Below are 20,363 nucleotides of genomic sequence, written 5' to 3' on the forward strand. Positions count from 1 at the left end.
TGTTGTCAAACTGTACGACGAATTGTTTGGAGAATATGGGGAAGTTCGCTGATCTGAACCGAATCGAACCTTGAGAGGTTCGGTCATCTCTAGTTACAACCTACAGTGCCCTGTGAAAGTATTTGGCCCCCTTGAACTTTTCTACCTTTTGCCACATTTCTGGCTTCAAACATAAAGATATAAAATTCTAATTTTTTTTGGGAAGAATCAACAACAAGTGGGACACAATCGTGAAGTGGAACGAAATTTATTGGATATTTTAGACTTTTTTAACAAATTAAAAACTTAAAAGTGGGGCGTGCAATATTATTCGGCCCCCTTAAGTTAATACTTTGTAGAGCCACCTTTTGCTGCGATTACAGCTGCAAGTCGCTTGGGGTATATCTCTATCAGTTTTACACATCGAGTGGCTGAAATTATTGCCCATTCTTCCTTGCAAAACAGCTCGAGCTCAGTGAGGTTGGATGGAGAGCGTTTGTGAGCAGCAGTTTTCAGTTCTTTCCACCGATTCTCGATTGGATTCAGGACTGGACTTGGCCATTCTAACACCTGGATACGTTTATTTTTGAACCATTCCAATGTAGATTTTGCTTTATGATTGGGGTAATTGTCTTGTTGGAAGATAAATCTCCGTCCCAGTCTCAGGTCTTTAGCAGACTCCAACAGGTTTTCTTCCAGAATGGTCCTGTATTTGGCTCCGTCCATCTTCCCTTCAATTTTAACCATCTTCCCTGTCCCTGTTGAAGAAAAGCAGGCCCAAACCATGATGCTGCCACCACCATGTTTGACAGCGGGGATGGTGTTTTGAGGGTGATGAGCTGTGTTGCTTTTACGCCAAACATATCGTTTGATTTTGGTTTCATCTGACCAGAGCACCTTATTCCACGTTTGGTGTGTCTCCCAGGTGGCTTGTGGCAAACTTCAAACAAGACTTTTTATGGCTATCTTTGAGAAATGGCTTTTTTCTTGCCACTCTTCCATAAACGCCAGATTTGTGCAGTGTATGACTGATTGTTGTCCTATGGACAGACTCTCCCACCTCAGCTGTAGGTCTCTGCAGTTCATCCAGAGTGATCATGGGCCTTTTGGCTGTATCTCTGATCAGTCTTCTCCTTGTTCGAGATGAAAGTTTAGAGGGACGGCCGGGTCGTGATAGACTTGCAGTGGTCTGATACTCCTTCCATTTCAATATGATCGCTTGCACAGTGCTCCTTGAGATGTTTAAAACTTGGGAAATCTTTTTGTATCCAAATCCGGCTTTAAACTTTGCCACAACAGTATCTCGGACCTGCCTGGTGTGTTCCTTGGTCTTCATGATGCTCACTGCACTTGAAACAGAACCCTGACACTATCACAGAGCAGGTGCATTTATAAGGAGAATTGATTACACACAGGTGGATTCTATTTATCATTACCAGTCATTTAGGACAACATTGGATCATTCAGAGATCCTCACTGAACTTCTGGAGTGAGTTTGCTGCACTGAAAGTAAAGAGGCCGAATAATATTGCACGCCCCACTTTTCAGTTTTTAATTTTTTAAAAAAGTTAAAAATATCCAATAAATTTTGTTCCACTTCAAAATTGGGTCCCACTTGTTGTTGATTCTTCCCTAAAAAATTAGAATTTTATATCTTTATGTTTGAAGCCAGAAATGTGGCAAAAGGTAGAAAAGTTCAAGGGGGCCAAACATGGGCGTACTCACCGTGGGCCCCCCCCTCAGTGTAGTAGCAGGCATGCAAGCCGCACACCAGGGCCGGCGTCAGCACCCGGCGCCCCCCGGTCAAATGCCGGGGCCCTGAGCAGGCGGGGGGGGCCCCCTCACCATCAGTGCCCGCTCCCCCCCGCTTGCTCAGGGCCCCGGCACCCGGCACAATACTTACCGCTCCCTGTGCCTCTGCAGCAGCTCCTGCATCCTCCGCGGCTGCTGCACTGTGACGTCTCAGGTCAGAGGGCACGGTGACGTCTTTACACCGCCCTCTCTCCTGAGCAGTCACAGCGCAGAGCGGGATGAGGCCTGCGACGCTGGAGTCCGGAGCAGTGGCAGCAGGTGAAATGTGAGGTGAGTATTTGAATTTTTTTTTTTATTATATGGAGGCCTGTGGCAATATAAGGGAGGGGGGTGAGGTGGGGGTGTGTGACATCCTGCATGGGGCATTATAAGGGGGTGTGTGTGACATCCTGCATGGGGCATTATGAGGGAGGGGGTGTGTGACATCCTGCATGGGGCATTATAAGGGGGGGTGTCATCCTGCATGGGGCATTATAAGGGGGGGTGACATCCTGCATGGGGCATTATAAGGAAGGGGGGGTGTCATCCTGCATGGGGCATTATAAGGTGGGGTGACATCCTACATGGGGCATTATATGGGGGGGAACAGCCTGCATGGGGCATTATGTGCGGTGAACAGCCTGCATGGGGCATTATGTGGGGGGGAACAGCCTGCATGAGGCATTATGTGTGGGGAACAGCCTGCATGGAGAGTTATATGGGGGCCAGTATTCTGTATGGAGCGTTATATGGGGGCCAGTATTCTGTATGGAGCGTTATATGGGGGCCAGTATCCTGCATGTAGCGTTATATGGGGGCCAGTATCCTGCCTGGAGCGTTATATGGGGGCCAGTATTCTGTATTTCTGTATGGAGCGTTATATGGGGGCCAGTATCCTGTATGGAGCATTATATGGGAGCCAGTATTCTCTATGGAGCGTTATATGGGGGCCAGTATTCTGTATGGAGCGTTATATGGGGGCCAGTATCCTGTATGGAGCGTTATATGGGGACCAGTATCCTGTATGGGGCATTTTATGGTGGCCAGTATACTGTGTGGAGCGATTCGCCAGTTTCTGAGCTACTGTGGAATTTACAATAGATATCACTCATGTAATGTAAGAAGTGAAATCTTTGCATTGTACTATATATATATTTCTCTTCGGTATCTGTGACCATGGCTTGCCCCCCCTAGTTTTGTTCCTGGGTACGCCCATGGGGCCACATACTTTCACAAGGCACTGTACATGTGAAAATAATAATCATTATTACCTGTTTGCTACAATTGGATACTTATACACCTGACTATATTTCTAGAAAGTCCCTGACTTTGTACTAGTGAACCTAGAAAAATGTCTTTTCTTTATTCACTTTGCATTTTGTTAATTAATAAAAATAAACTATTAACACTTCTGTATGTGAAAGCTTTCTTACTTTGCAGCATTTTTTTCACACCTAAACATTTTGCACAGCACTGTATATATATATATATATATATATATATATATATATATACAATAGGTGTTCTTTGTGCGGCCGTCTACATCATCTGGGTGATCAGGGATCAGCTCTAGCGGCCATGTCACAATATATGCGACAAACACGGAAATTCATCTAGGAGAAGAATGATGTCCAGTAGGTAAATGATCAGCCCATGAATCAGACTGGTCACAGGATATGAATCTCCGGTTGGGAAGAGAGACTGTTCCTGTCCTCGGCTCCTCCCAGGTGCAGACAGTTAATTTGCATAGCCAGCGACAAAGCTTTAAAAGTCTTTATTCTACAATCTGTTGGGGCATTTAGGATTATAGTAACACGTTGGTGATGCCTGTCTCATGACGTATACCCTACTGGGGGCAGTTCAGAAGGCATAAACCATATGACATGTTTCCTTTAAATATCATTACTCCATCTACTGCTCCTTATTCAGACGACATCACTGATGACATCAGCACAGCTGGCAGTACTGACCCTGTACGACATCACTGATGACATCAGCACAGCTGGCAGTACTGACCCTGTGCGACATCACTGATGACATCAGCACAGCTGGCAGTACTGACCCTGTGCGACATCACTGATGACATCAGCACAGCTGGCAGTACTGACGTTGTGAAACATCACTGATGACATCAGCGCAGCTGGCAGTTCTGACCCTGTGTGACATCACAATGCAGCGCTCAGTGATCTATGCGCTGGAGGACACTGGAGTCTTTTGAGGGTTTGATGTTGGAGAAAATGGATTTGCGGAGCATTGCTGTAGTGCTGTTCACAATTGTTTTCTATTGTGTAGAAGGGAGACCTGTTGAAACACCAGGAGGTAAGAGACATTGATAAATGAGGATTATATATTGTATTTTTTTCTATATGTTCATGGGTTTTGGTTATAAAACAGTTGTGTGTGATATTGGATTTTATCGCCATTCTCTTAAAAGTCATAGAACTGCAATACCGGACACGGGTCATGGGCAGGAGTGGTGCTGTAGTATGAAAAAACTAGCCATTATTCTATAATTTAAGAATTCCCTTTTATAGAATAAAATGGGAATGTCTGAAGCCACCACTAGAGGGAGCTCACTGAATGCTGACTTCTATTGAGTTGAGTGTATACATGTGTGTAGTAGTTCCCATATTCTCTAGTGGTGGCAGACAGAATTGTGTCATTTACCTCTATGGCTATGCAGGCCATTGTGAGCTCCGTATGAGAAAACTCAGCTCTGACCATTATAAAGAAGTATGAGGATATTAATCAGTGAGACATTTTGAACATATTTACATCCTGAATCTTATTTATGGGAGAACATTTACTCTCAGCTGATGATACAATGTATTTAATGTCTATACGGCTTTCCATAGAGGTAAATGGAAGTAGAATCCACTGTACATATTATATTCCCATATACTGGCCATCAGTCCGGTCGTGTCTCTGATGACATCAGCAGCGTTCAGCAGCCCTGCCCCCACACTATAGAATTCTGACACTGTGTGACATCACAGCGCTGGGCCCAGTGCTCTATGTGTGGGGTCTTTTGAGGGTTAATTTTGTACAATATAAAAATGGAGAAAATTGTTCTATATGTTTGTTGATTTGCTCATGTTTAGTTAAGAAAGTTCTAATGATATAAGCAGGTAATGGACATTATCACTGGGGACTGTGTTTGTAGGGTTCAGTTAAAGGAGTCTTCTGTCCCCTTCATGTTACAGTATTGGGGTCACTTGCTGCTATCATGGGTTTCATGTCTTCATTTTCCTTCTTTCTCTTATGGACAGTGGTTTCCCAGAGATCATGGGCTGTGATATTCCCCAGCTTGAACTTGAGGATCAGCGACGATAATAACAGTGAGTAGTCAATTCCTTCATCTCCTGATTCTACTCCCATCATCCTATACCAAGTCCTGCCTGCACTTATATATATAATGTGACGCCCCTTATCCTGACAATGTCTTCTAGAATATTCCGCCTGTGAAAGGAATTAATAACCGGCATCTTGTTTCTTTATTCCCAGTCATTGGTCGCTATGCCCAGCCCGTGTGTCTGATGATAATGTTTACGTTCTTGGTCGGGATCTGGATCTGCTGGTGAGTTTCCATCTTCTCCTCTACATATCACATTATTCTTTTCCCATATAAATAGGCAGTATGGTGGCTCAGTGGTTAGCACTGTAGTCTTGCAGCACTGGGTCCTGGGTTCAAATCCCACCAAGGACAATATCTGCAAGGAGTTTGTATATCCTCCCCTTGATTGTGTGGGTTTCCTCCGGGTTCTCCGGTTTCCTCCCACACTATAAAATCATACTGAGAGGGAGTTTAGAATGTCAGCCACAACAATGTGGGTTTCTCTGGGTAGTCCAGGTTTCCTCTTACACTTCAAAGACATAGTGAATCTAGATTGTGAACCCCAGTGGGGACAGAGCCAATGATGTCTGTAAAGAGCTGTGGAATTAATGGCGCTATATAAGTGAGGAAAATAAATAAATAAAAAATACCTACAGGGGGCGCAGTAACTACAGCAGCCGGGCAATACTACAGGGCTGTGTGGACTGTGATATAATCAGTAGCTGCCGTTCTCCCAGTCCTGGTGCTGTATTATGATGTAATATATACTAGGACTGGTATACGCTGTACCTTTATATCTCACCCTCTGTAGAGGGGGAGGGGCAGGGGCATATTCTTGTGGGTAACTGAATATTATCTTCTGTACTAGTTTATATTAATACATTTCTCTGTGTCACAGTTACCTGTATGGCGTCCAGAGACGTCGGGGCATACTGGAGGAGGCAGACCTGACCGAAGTTGTTGTGGTCCTGGAGCCAGGTAACTATATAAAACCCATGTACAAGCAAAGCCTATGTCACCCGGGCTCTTCAATGCTAACACAGTAATGTCCAAGTGATCTCAACCTATCTGGATAGGGAAAAGTGAATGGCGACCATCTCACAATCCAAGAGGAACACTGTCTGTGACACAAACTTTAGTTTAGGGATTTTTGTTTAGTAGCAAAATTAGAACAGAGGGGTATTCAACTGCCCTCCTTGTCTCAGTGTGTGAGGAAGAAAAAGAAATGCTGCTATTAAGGTGCTGTTACCACTCGTGTGCACAGCGCTGTCCCAGCTCTGACCCTGCGCTGTCTCCCCTGTACAAGAAGTCACAAGACTGTCCCCATCTTGGCTGCCATCCTGTAATAACGTCCTACATCCTGGAACTTATTCTGTAAAGATGTCTATCATCCTGCCCCATCCTGTAATATTGTCCCCCTTCCTGGCCCCTATCCTGTAGTAATGTCTAGCGTCCTGCCCCATCCTGTAATATTGTCTCCCTTTCTGGCCCCTATCCTGTAGTAATGTCTATCGTCCTGCCTCATCCTGTAATATTGTCTCCCTTCTTGGCCCTTATCCTGTAATAATGTCTATCGTCCGGCCTCCTCATCCTGTAATACTGTCCCCCTTCTTGGCCCCTATCCTGTAGTAATGTCTATCGTCCTATCTCATCCTGTAATATTGTCTCCCTTCTTGGCCCTTATCCTGTAATAATGTCTATCGTCCGGCCTCATCATCCTTTAATATTGTCCCCCTTCTTGGCCCCTATCCTGTAGCAATGTCTTTTGTCTTGTCCCCATCCTATATTAATGTCCCCCGTCCTGGCTTCTTCCTGTAATGTCCCGTGTACTGGCACCCATTCTGTAATTAAGTCCCCTGTCCTGTAATAATGTTCTCCGTCTGGGCCCCTGTGCTGATAATGTCCCTAATCCTGGCCCCTTCCAGTATTAATGTCCCCTATTCTGGCCCCTTCGTGTACCCTATCCTGGGGTTCTTTTCCAGCACATTAAAAAAAATGAAACAAAGGATTATTCTTACCTCCCCCCGCTCCGACAGCCAGTAGTGTCTCTTTCTGCTCTATCGCTAGCACTGGCTCATAGCAAGTGACCTCATGTGCCATCCGTGATGGGCATGCCTCTGATTGCCCGGCGGCCTGTATAGATGTTGTGGTGTAGGGAGCAGGCGGCTCTCTGTGGCACAATACTTTTCAGCTGAATGTGCATACTCGGACACACATATAGCTAAAAAAGATGCTGCGTCGGTGGGCTCCCTGACTCCACAGGTCGGCTCATGGTCACACCCTCTACAACTGTGATTTTACTCCCCTGATAGTGAATTAATACTCAAAATTTATTTTCAACATTTGGTTAGGAATATTCATGATGTCCTTCTCAATTCAGATACAAATGTGATTTATGAATTTCTTCTCATGTTGAATCACATTGACTAAAGTTGGCCTCAGTGCAGTTTACTGTAGCGGAATGGGATCATTTTTCCCATGTACATATAGGGATGTACTGAATACTTTATTAGCATTTGTTTCTTTGATGTTGAGCCTCAATCACTGCTATTGCAATATTCTAAAAAGAGATTTATGCTTTTTGCTCCCGCAGATCTGAAAATACCAACTTCAGATAATGATTTGGACAATACCACCAGGTAGGACATACATCTTCTCCATTACTAGAGACTTTATGGGGATTAATGATTAGTGGTGGGCTCACATTTTGTTACATTTATTTCACAGCTTCAATGACGACATCACTGTTAGTGATAATGTGACTTCTAATAGTGGAGAAACTTCCACAGATAAAAGTAAGTAATAACTTCAAGATGAAATTCAGGTTTATGTTGTTGTAGAAAGAACAATTCTTAGTTTTTTGTGATGGACACTTCCATATTGGCAAAACAACTGACCGCCATGTTGACTTATGGCCACCGTTGTCTTTACAGAATTTCTTACATCAATGCAATAAATTTGCTTGGGTTTTGCTGTAAGTCCCATACACATCGATAGAGTCCTATAAAAGCGCTCCCACATCTCCATTAAAACCTATGGACACTACCATGACACATCAATTAAGGTCACAGGATGTCTATTTTCGTGTTAAATGGAGGCCCCACTGGACAGACCTTTCCTTTTGATCTGCCATAAATAACTAATATGACAGTATTATCTCTGCAGAAGATATTAAGTGACTTAACTTTTCATAACTATTTGGAAATCATCTAATCTCAGCATCCATTTATTTCCTGACAACCCTTGCTAGAATGGTTGAGATTGTTGAGGGTCCACACTCCGGCTATGTAGGACATGTTCATTTCTATTCTTGTACTGAATACATTAATCATATAATCAATAAGGACAATTTAACTGAGCAGCAGATGGGGTAGACATCTGCTAAAACTCCTGGGTCCTGTTGTGTTTGGACCTCATTATAATGTCAGATCCTGGTCCTAATGTTGGATCCTGTTGACCTGGTAGTCTGGTCAGTGATGTATTCTGCTCTGGTTTGAACCTACATTTGTAGTCTTATTGGCTTTTCAGACTCCAGACTGTCTAGTATGGACCTGTATACTGACATACTTTATCAGCAAAATCATCAGTTTTGAGCCTAAAACTTTGAAAAATCTTTTCACTCTTCCATATTTCTGTACAGATAATGAAGCATCTGAGAGTGAAGAGAGCCCCGACACAGAGGAGAGGTGGGTTATGTTGTATATAAATATCTCTATATAAACCATGAGCTAGGTAAGAAATGTTTCCTGTGAATTTATAGATGATTCCTTATTTTTCCCAGAATCCCAATGTGCAAAATCCCTGGTTGTTTCCTGGAAGACATCATATTACCAAGTTCCATCTACGTGACAAACTTCCAGGAGAATAAAGAGGAGCTTGTGAAACGACTGTATCGGCTGTATAATGAAACTATCTTCGGGAATCTGGTATACCATCATCAGTATCTGGGTTATACATGAAAACAAGAAAAGCGGCTTTAGCTTTCTGGGGGGCACCCTAATACCTTTGTTACTGTTCTTTAATTTAGTTATTGAGAATCTCAGGAAAACCCTCTTCTTATCTATGGAATGAGTTGAGACCATACAGGAGATCCACCATACATAGACATGGAGAATCTCACATTTTATCTTGATGTTCAAAGGATTTTTACACTTGTATATAAATCCATCTAGTTGACATTTGGACATTTTATAATGAGTTTATTTTTGTTTTTGCTCTTACAATTTGGACTTCTCACAATACCCCATGTCCAATATAAGGATACCAGTAAAGTAAATTACATATGAGCGTGGGAAGTTTGTTAGATTGGGACCTAAGAGTTTACAGATTTAATGGGAATTGTTTCCGCTTTTTAGCTTCCTGACGAAATGAAAATTGTGTGGAATAACACGTTGACCACAACATCTGGTCTAACCTATAACCTGGAGAAGAAAAACGAAAGTTATAGCATTATAGAACTTTCCGATAAAGTCTTGAATTCTGCCGGTAGGTTTCACATCACTTCCAGCAGCTTCATAAGATAATGTGTATACATGGTAAAAAGCTGCTACTTGGTTGTAATACATCTTATATACTCATTGTACATTCAATCATGAGAAGAACTAAGTACACCCTCTTTGAATTCTATGGACTTACATATCAGGACAAAATAAAAAAGCATTTGGTCCTTAGAATGTCTTAAAATTAGGTAAATACAACCTCAGAAAACAACAACTCCTGATAAATAACTCTGTGACATTATGTATTTGACAAAAATTCAGCCAACATAGAAAAGCAGTGTGTGAAAAATTAAGTACACCTTATCTGCTTTAAAAGGAATTAACAGGGGAAGTAGCTGCCATGTGCTGCTAATAATATGGACCTAAAGAGAACCTATCAGGTCCGATAATGCTATTAGCCTGCAGATATAGGGTTATTGTGTAGGGTAATAGTGTTACGAGGGAGCCCGGCCGCAGTACTGAAAGTACAGCACCCGGGAGAGTATGAACTTTACTTCATCCGGGAACTGCCGGCTTTCAGTGATGCGGGTGTGCCCGGAGCAATTACAGTCACCGGTGAGCACACCCCGGCACTGACTGATAGCCAGCTCGACAGTGCGCAGTTCAGTGTGGCTCTCAGTCAGAGTGTTTTTACAGCCACCGATTTCAGTGCCCTAAGTGGCAACTGTATTGCTCCAGGGATGCCAGTATTTCCCTTCTTTGAAGATCTTCTGATAATCAGATATTTTCTTATTATGTCCTGATATGTAAAGCAAAAAAATTCAAACCAGATGTACTTAGTTAATCTCATGCCTAATAAATTATTTTCTTTTCAGAGCGATTACGATCCACACTTGCACACGAGATGTGCCATGCTGCCTGCTGGTTAATCGAGGATGTAAAGGACAAGCATGGTCCGTTATGGCAGGCTTATGCAAAAAGGGTCAATTCTATCCATCCTGAGCTGCCAGAGGTGAAAAAATATCACAATTATACTTTATAATATAACTTCAACTGTCGATGTACTTTGTGATAAAAGGTAAGTAAATTTGATGACTCTATACCTCATGAAACGCAATCACTGTGGAATGACACCGGTGCGGCTCTGTTGGTATTATGCTTTTATATTTTACTTCTATCAGAGTAGACTGACATCTGGAAGCTGTAGGGTTAAGGATGCTACATTATATTATATATATATTATATATATTTTGTTGTCTACAGACAGTTCTTCATATTTTTTTTTACAATTTGCTCTTTTTGATACAATCCATGGTACTAACCAACATTCATGCCAGTCTGTTAACCAATATTCCTTCTATCTTTGTAGATTCGGGCGTTTGAGAAAAATAGCCGAGAATAAATGTTATTGCCGCCGCTGTGGAGGTCGAGTACATTAATTGGCCACCACGTCAGGATGTGACAGCAACAAGAGCAACTCAGGGTGAAGAGACAAGGCGGACAGCTCTCCTCGCTATACAGTACAAGGCTGAACAAGCGATGGATGAATCTGTTGTACGGAAACAACTTGTCTGAATTACTTTTGGGGCATCGCGGTGGCTCAGTGGTTAGCACTGCAGCCTTGCAGCACTGGGGTCCTGGTTTCAAATCCCACTAAGGACAACATCTGCAAGGAGTTTGTATGTTCTCCCCGTGATTGCGTGGGTTTCCTCCGGGTACTCCGGTTTCCTCCCACACTATAAAATCATACGGATAGGGAGTTTAGAATGTGAGCCACAACAATATCAATAATTAGATTGTGAGCCATTACAATAATTAATACATGAAATAAAGTTTAACATCTCAGCTGAATAAAGTATTAATGACCTGATTCATTGCTTTTCCACCCATCTCATGATGATTAGAGCTCTCCAGTTTCAGATAATAGGTGACAAGCAGAAAATGTATCACTTTCAAGAGTCATTTCTCATTTAAACTTCTCCAGAACCTGGTGCTCTACAAATTACTAATCTTCAGGGGTCTTACCCCAAATATTTCAGGACCAATGCTTAGGTCTGTCTCAGCCTCATTTATTTACATTAGTAGCACAGCTCCAATATATTAGGATTAGTGATGATCCAGCACTCTAGTGCTCGAATCAAGCATGTTGGATGCTCGGACGGGCTCTACTTGAGTACCGTGTATAATGGAAGTCAATGGGAAACTCACATATATTTCCGGAAGATCTTAACAGGAGAGTTGGGGAGGCAGGGAAAAAAATTGCTGAAATTGGTGAAAGCAGTGCTCAAATGGAATGGAAACAGCATGGGGAAGATGCCTGGACTCATCTCTGACTCCAAGGTCAATGTTGGGGACAATGTTGTCAAGAATTTTCCTCCACTTTTATAGACTGACAAATAAACATACAAAACTGAAGATAAAATGGATTTTACAGGAAAAAAATGTTCGAAACCATTCCTTCCTGTATAATGACTTGCATATAAGGCAGAATTAAAAAGAGAAAAAAAAAAGCCTCCTCCGCCCCTTAATAGCCGGGCCATCTCACACCGTATTTCCCCGTTGCCTATGACTACAGTTGATGACTTTAAACTGGTTTCTTTCCCCCGAATATTTATATGGGAAGGTCACTACTGGTTCGGGGGAGACCCCCTGAAAGTCATAAGGTGTAGACATCACAATCTCTGCTGGCAGCGAAGAGCTATGGGGAGTTTTCCTAAAGCTAGTCATCTGGCCCTGCAATTGGGACTGAGAAGATTCAAGAATTTAGTGTCTCTCAGCCAGATCTTGAATCTCCAGAGACAAGTTCGCCACGTGATCACCAAGCGTGTGCATGGGATCCATGCTGGTGATAAAAAGGAAACGGTCAACTGTAATGTGACTCTGAGAAGCCATGAGAAAAGGTAGTCAGTAGGTCCAAGGTCAGATACCAGGAGGGCTCGAGGTACAGAGAGGAAAGACAAGTGGCATGGCCAGGAAATAGTCCAGGGTCAAATGCCAGGAGAGTACATCAAGACAAAAGAGTAAGTCAAAAGGATAGTCAGAGGCCAAGTTCAGTGTCAGGTATCATTATCAGAGGTAGCTTTCATTGATTGTGGGTCTGTTGCCAACTTCATAGATTCAGGACTAGTGCTCAGATTAGGATTTGGGACAGTTAGGTTAGAAAGACCTATTCAAATTCTTGCCATTGACAGGACACTGTTACTCCAGAACTTTGTCCAGCTGATAATGGTGGAATTCACACTTAAAGTGGGAACAATTCACTCTGAGTTCATATCCTGCTTTGTTTTGGATAATTTGCCTGCTGGGTTGTTATTGGGGTTTCCATGGCTGCGTATTCATTATTCTGTTATTGATTAGTGATTGAAGAATATTGTTAGGTGGAGCCTCAACTGTCATAAGAAATGTTTTATTTCTTTATAAATTTTTACCGGAGGCGCTCCTGTGGATAATGATAGAGACTCCAGTTTAAGCTTAGTGGAAACGTTCCAATAGGCTCGCAGGTAACTGCTCAAAATCGCATAGATTCAAGATAAAAATTTATTTTGAATTAAAAATCAGTCAAGGGATGAGTGGTTGGCATATAGTAGCATATAATGGCACAACGCGTTTCTGCTCTCAAGGAGCCTTCATCAGGTGCATGTTGAGCTATACAATATACAAGCTTTAAATACCCTATTTGTATAGTAAGGAGTGGGGCTCTCTCCCCCTGCATTAAACTGAACTTCATTATATCAAACAGCCTACACCTTCCCACTCGCACACAGGCTGCGAGAACACTCCATCCCAACCACATTTAAAAAAAAAAGCCTGCCAGTATCCAAAAAATGACCGGCATACGCATGAAATACACAATTGATTGAAAGGATTCTATACACAAATAAAACCAAGAGAATAACCAAGGAGAAAATGAGATTCTCACAACCCAATATGATGTATTGGATTGTAAAATAGATATCTAAAGGAACCATTTTTGATTTTTAGTTTTACATTTGCATTCCCCATTTACTTCATATTCATTCATAAATAGATTCCTGTTTTGTATAGTTGGCCTTTAGATTTGTAGAAAAATATATGTAAGTATTATAAATAAAGGGCCGATAGTAAATTAAAAAAATATATATATATACTGTATATCTATTTTTTTGCAATAGAATAAATATATTAAAATAGCACGACCCTCCTCAAGTCCGAAAGCCTTTCTTCCGATGTGAATTCAAACCATGGGCTATATTTGTATATATTTTATATATTCCATCTGTGAATAAAGAACATTGCAAATTTGAAACTGTTTTGCTTTGATAATGGCTAGTAAATAACCGTTTGATAACACTATGTTTGTATAGTTTATTGTCATCTTGAGATTGGAAAAAATAAATTAATTAATTAATAAATAATAAATATAAATATATATATATATATATATATATATATATACTGTATGTATATATAAAAAACACTAAAAAAACCAAAAAAAAACAGAAAAACAAACAAAAAAACACTAAGAAAACACACAAAAATTTTTATGTAAAAAAAATAAATAAAAATAATATTAAAAAAATAAATAAATAAAAATAGAAAATAAATAAGGAAAGCCCTACTAGAGTTGCAATAAATTACCAATCACAAGTGCGAAATATACGCACCTATATCTTAAATGAAGAGGATTTTTATTTTGGCTGTGGGTGATTGATTCCATCTACTATTAAAGGATGGTGTTAGAGGAACTCTACAACCTCATTTAAACCGTCCGGATGGAGGCTCCCAAGCTTAAAAATCCAGGAGGATTCTTTGGAATTAAGGGTGGCTCTTCTATTTCTGATACCTGCAGGGATCTGTTCAAGTGGTGTGACTACTACAGGATCAAAATTTTTATTATGCACTAATGTGATGTGCTTGGATAGACTTTGCTTCAGAAAGCCTGTTCTGGCATTATGCCTGTGGCCGTTCTCACGGTTCCGCAAAGTCTGAACTGTACGTCCCACATAATTGAGCCCACAGTTACATGTGACTGCATATATAAGAAATTCAGATCCACATGTGAACTCATATGTAGGATTTGCAGTAACCTGAGCTATTTTATCGTTTGGGGCTCTCTTGTCAAAGTTGATAATTCTACAACAATAACAATTTTTTATAGTTTTGCCCCTTCTAAACACAATGTTGGGTCTCGATCTTTTAAAATGGGGTCCTTCCTAACAAGATACCAATATTTATATAATATTTTACGAATGATGTGGTTTCCTTTATTATATACTGTAATGAAACTATGTCGGATTTGCTCTTCTCTGGATTGCTTGGTGGTTTCTGAATCTAACAATCGTTTTGAGTGAGCGCTAGATTATTTTGATAGGAGGATGCCATTAATGCTCTAGGGTAACCCTTCTCTTTGAATCTTGTGATCAATGTGTTTGATTGTTCCTGGTAATCTGCTGTTGAGGTACAGTTACACCTAATGCGTCGGAATTGACTAGAAGGGATATTTTTCTTCCACTTGGGGTAATGTGCGCTTGAGTAATCAAGGTATCCATTTGTGTTTAACAATTTGAAATATGTTCTACTTTGGATTTTTTGACCTACAGTATATAGTTCAAGATCCAAATAAACATTTTTTTCTTTAGATGTATTGCTAGCGAACGATAAGCCCCAATCATTTTGGTTTAACTCTTTCACAAAGGACTCTGCTTCGCTTGTTGTGCCCCTCCATATTATGATTAAATCATCGAAATATCTGCAAGAATATCGAATGTGATCCTTGTATTTGGGGGCTGTGAGTGGTGACAGGGACTCGTATCGCCCCATGAATAAATTTGAGAAACTGGGTGCGACCCGAGTCCCCATCGCTGTCCCGAACTGCGATGGGAACGTTTCAGTTGCCGACATCTTTCATCACTGCTTGATCACTGCACCGCAACCGAAACGTCGCACACCGGGCTAATAAAGTCCATATTTTTTTAAAGAACTTTTGGAGTGCTGTCTGTCGTTTTTTTACTATACTGTCTATACTTATGGATATCTGTTTGGGGGCCTTGCACCCGATATTTTGAAGATATGGTGCTGTTCCAATTTTGCCTCTCTCTATATCAATAGATTTATATATAGCGCAACTTTATGTAACTGCATATTATGGTTGAGCCCCTCTGTCTATACACACACACGTATGCTTATATATATGGCTCTCTCTCTTGCTATATATAAATATGTACAGTATGTGTACACAAATATACCTGTGTAATATATAGTAATATATTTATTTTACACAGGTACAGTATATTCACATCTCTCTCTATGACATACACGAACATATATATATGTGTGTGCATATATGTATATATATATATATATACAGTAAATATATAGATAGATGTCAAGTGAGCGCTACATATTCATGTATTATGTAGACAGAGACCCAACCATATTGTGCAGTTACATAAAAGACCGCTATCTCTAGCTTTCTCTCTCTTTATATATATAATCTATACACAAATGCGCATATAAATAAGATATATATATATATATATATATGTACACACACATACATACAGTTATATGAAAAAGTTTGGGCACCCCTATTAATCTTAAGCTTAATGTTTTATAAAAATTGGTGTTTTTGCAACAGCTATTTCAGTTTGATATATGTAATAACTGTTGTACACAGTAATGTTTCTGCCTTGAAATGAGGTTTATTGTACTAACAGAAAATGTGAAATCTGCATTCAAACAAAATTTGACAGGTGCATAAGTATGGGCATCCTTATCATTTTCTTGTTTTAAATACTCCTACCTACTTTTTACTGACTTACTAAAGCACTTTTTTTGGTTTTGTAACCTCATTGAGCTTTGAACTTCATAGCCAGGTGTATGGAATCATGAGAAAAGCTACTTAAAGTGGCCACTTACAAGTTGTTCTCCTGTTTGAATCTCCTCTGAAGAGTGGCATCATGGGCTCCTCAAAACAGCTGTCAAATGATCTGAAAACAAAGATTATTCAACATAGTTGTTCAGGGGAAGGATACAAAAATCTGTCTCATAGATTTAACCTGTCAGTTTCCACTGTGAGGAACATAGTAAGGAAATGGAAGAACACAGGGACAGTTCTTGTTAAAGCTAGAAGTGGCAGGCCAAGAAGAACATCAGAAAGGCAGAGAAGAAGAATGGTGAGATCAGTCAAGGACAATCCACAGACCACCTCCAGAGAGCTGCAGCATCAACTTGCTGCAGATGGTGTCACTGTGCATCGGTCAACTATACAATGCACTTTGCACAAGGAGAAGCTGTATGGGAGAGTGATGCGAAAGAAGCCGTTTCTGCAAGCACGCCACAAACAGAGTCGGCTGAGGTATGCAAAAGCACATTTGGAGAAGCCAATTTCTTTTTGGAAGAAGGTCCTGTGGACTGATGAAACCAAGATTGAGTTGTTTGGTCATACAAAAAGGCGTTATGCATGGCGGCAAAAAATACAGCATTCCAAGAAAAACACTTGCTACCCACAGTAAAATTTGGTGGAAATTCCATCATGCTTTGGGGCTGTGTGGCCAATGCCGGCACCGGGAATCTTGTTAAAGTTGAGGGACGCATGGATTCCACTCAGTATCAGCAGATTCTTGACAATAATGTTCAAGAATCAGTGATAAAGTTGAAGTTACGCAGGGGATGGATCTTTCAGCAAGGCAATGATCCAAAACACCGCTCCAAATCTACTCAGGCATTCATGCAGAGGAACAATTACAATGTTCTGGAATGACCATCCCAGTCCCCAGACCTGAATATCATTGAACATCTGTGGAATCATTTGAAGAGGGCTGTCCATGCTCGGCGACCATCAAACTTAACTGAACTGGAATTGTTTTGTAAAGAGGAATGGTCAAACATACCTTCATCCAGGATCCAGGAACACATTAAAAGCTACAGGAAGCGACTAGAGGCTGTTATTTTTGCAAAAGGAGGATCTACTAAATATTAATGTCACTTTTCTGGTGAGGTGCCCATACTTATGCACCTGTCAAATTTTGTTTGAATGCAGATTGCACATTTTCTATTAGTACAATAAACCTCATTTCAAGGCAGAAACATTACTGTGTCCAACAGTTATTACATATATCAAACTGAAATAGCTGTTGCAAAAACACCAATTTTTATAAAACATTAAGCTTAAGATTAATAGGGGTGCCCAAACTTTTTCATATAACTGTATATATATAATATATATATATATATATATATACACACACACTCACACACACATATATACATTTACACACTGCATACAGGTATACAGATATATAAAAAATACACACACTGCACATATATATACACTTGCACTGCACACATATATACACATATGGTGCATATATATACATATATATATATATGTACAGTGCATTGTGAAAGTATTTGGCCCCCTTGAACTATTCTACCTTTTGCCACATTTCTGGCTTCAAACATAAAGATAGAAAATTCTAATTTTTGGGGGAAGAATCAACAACAAGTGGGACACAATCGTGAAGTGGAACAAAATTTATTGGATATTTTAAACTTTTTAAACAAATTAAAAACTGAAAAGTGGGGCGTGCAATATTATTCGGCCCCCTTGAGTTAATACTTTGTAGCGCCACCTTTTGCTGCGATTACAGCTGCAAGTCGCTTGTGGTATGTCTCTATCAGTTTTGCACATCGAGAGGCTGAAATTCTTGCCCATTCTTCCTTGCAAAACAGCTCAAGCTCATTGAGGTTGGATGGAGGGCGTTTGTGAACAGCAGTTTTCAGCTCTTTCCACAGATTCTCGATTGGATACAGGTCTGGACTTTGACTTGGCCATTCTAACACCTGGATACGTTTATTTTTGAACCATTCCATTTTAGATTTTGCTTTATGTTTGGGATCATTGTCTTGTTGGAAGATAAATCTCCATCCCAGTCTCAGGTTTTTTTGCAGACTCCAACAGGTTTTCTTCCAGAATGGTCCTGTATTTGGCTCCGTCCATCTTCCCATCAATTTTAACAATCTTTCCTGTCCCTTAAGAAAAGCAGGCCCAAATCATGATGCTGCCACCACCATGTTTGACAGCGGGGATGGTGTTTTGAGGGTGATGAGCTGTGTTGCTTTTACGCCAAACATATCGTTTTGCATTGTGGCCAAAAAATGTGATTTTGGTTTCATCTGACCAGAGCACCTTATTAGACATGTTTGGTGTGTCTCCCAGGTGGATTGTGCAAACTTCAAACAAGACTTTTTATGGATATCTTTGAGAAATGGCTTTCTACTTGCCACTCTTCCGTAAAGGCCAGACTTGCGCAATTTCCGACTGATTGTTGTCCTATGGGCAGACTCTCCCACGTCAGCTGTAGATCTCTGCAGTTCATCCAGAGTGATCATGGGCCTTTTGGCTGCATCTCTGATCAGTCTTCTCCTTGTTCGAGATGAAAGTTTAGAGGGACGGCCGGGTTATGGTACATTTGCAGTGGTCTGATACTCCTTCCATTTCAATATGATCGCTTGCACAGTGCTCCTTGAGATGTTTAAAACTTGGGAAATCTTTTGTATCCAAATCCAGCTTTAAACTTCGCCACAACAGTATCTTGGACCTGCCTGGTGTGTTCCTTGGTCTTCATGATGCTCTCTGCACTTGAAACAGAACCCTGAGACTATCACAGAGCAGGTGCATTTATAAGGAGACTTGATTACACACAGGTGTATTCTGTTTATAATTACCAGTCATTTAGGACAACATTGGATCATTCAGAGATCCTCACTGAACTTCAGGAGTGAGTTTGCTGCACTGAAAGTAAAGGGGCCAAATAATATTGCATGCCCCATTTTTCAGTTTTTAATTTGGCAAAAAATTTTAAAATATTCAATAAATTTCGTTCCATTTCATGATTGTATCCCACTTGTTGTTTATTTTTCCCCAAAAATTATAATTTTATATCTTTATGTTTGAAGCCAGAAATGTGGCAAAAGGTAGAAAAGTTCAAGGGGGCCAAATACTTTCACAATGCACTATATATATATATATACAGTACAGACCAAAAGTTTGGACACACCTTCTCATTAAAGATTTTTCTGTATTTTCATGACTATGAAAATTGTACATTCACACTGAAGGCAACAAAACTACGAATTAACACATGTGGAATTATATACTTAACAAAAAAGTGTGAAACAACTGAAAATATGTCTTATATTCTAGGTTCTTCAAAGTAGCCACCTTTTGCTTTGATGACAGCTTTGCACACTCTTGGCATTCTCTTGATGAGCTTCAAGAGGTAGTCACCGGAAATGGTCTTCCAACAATCTTGAAAGAGTTTCCAGAGATGCTTAGCACTTGTTGGCCCTTTTGCCTTCAGTCTGCGGTCCAGCTCACCCCAAACCATCTCAGGTCTGGTGACTGTTAAGGCCAGGTCATCTGGCATACCACCCCATCACTCTCCTCCTTGGTAAAATAGCCCTTACACAGCCTGGAGGTGTGTTTGGGGTCATTGTCCTGTTGTAAAATAAATGATGGTCCAACTAAACGCAAACCGGATGGAATAGCATGCCGCTGCAAGATGCTGTTGTAGCCATGCTGGTTCAGTATGCCTTCAATTTTGAATAAATCCCCAATAGTGTCACCAGCAAAGCACCCCCACACCATCACACCTCCTACTCCATGCTTCATGGTGGGAACCAGGCATGTAGAGTCCATCCGTTCACCTTTTCTGCGTCACAGAAAGACACGGTGGTTGGAACCAAAGATCTCAAATTTGGACTCATCAGACCAAAGCACAGATTTCCACTGTTCTAATGTCCATTCCTTGTGTTCTTTAGCCCAAACAAGTCTCTTC

Source organism: Phyllobates terribilis, unplaced genomic scaffold, assembly GCF_046119375.1.
Source record: "Phyllobates terribilis strain yellow unplaced genomic scaffold, ASM4611937v1 Scaffold_1__5_contigs__length_1240528914, whole genome shotgun sequence".
NCBI lineage: Eukaryota > Metazoa > Chordata > Amphibia > Anura > Dendrobatidae > Phyllobates > Phyllobates terribilis.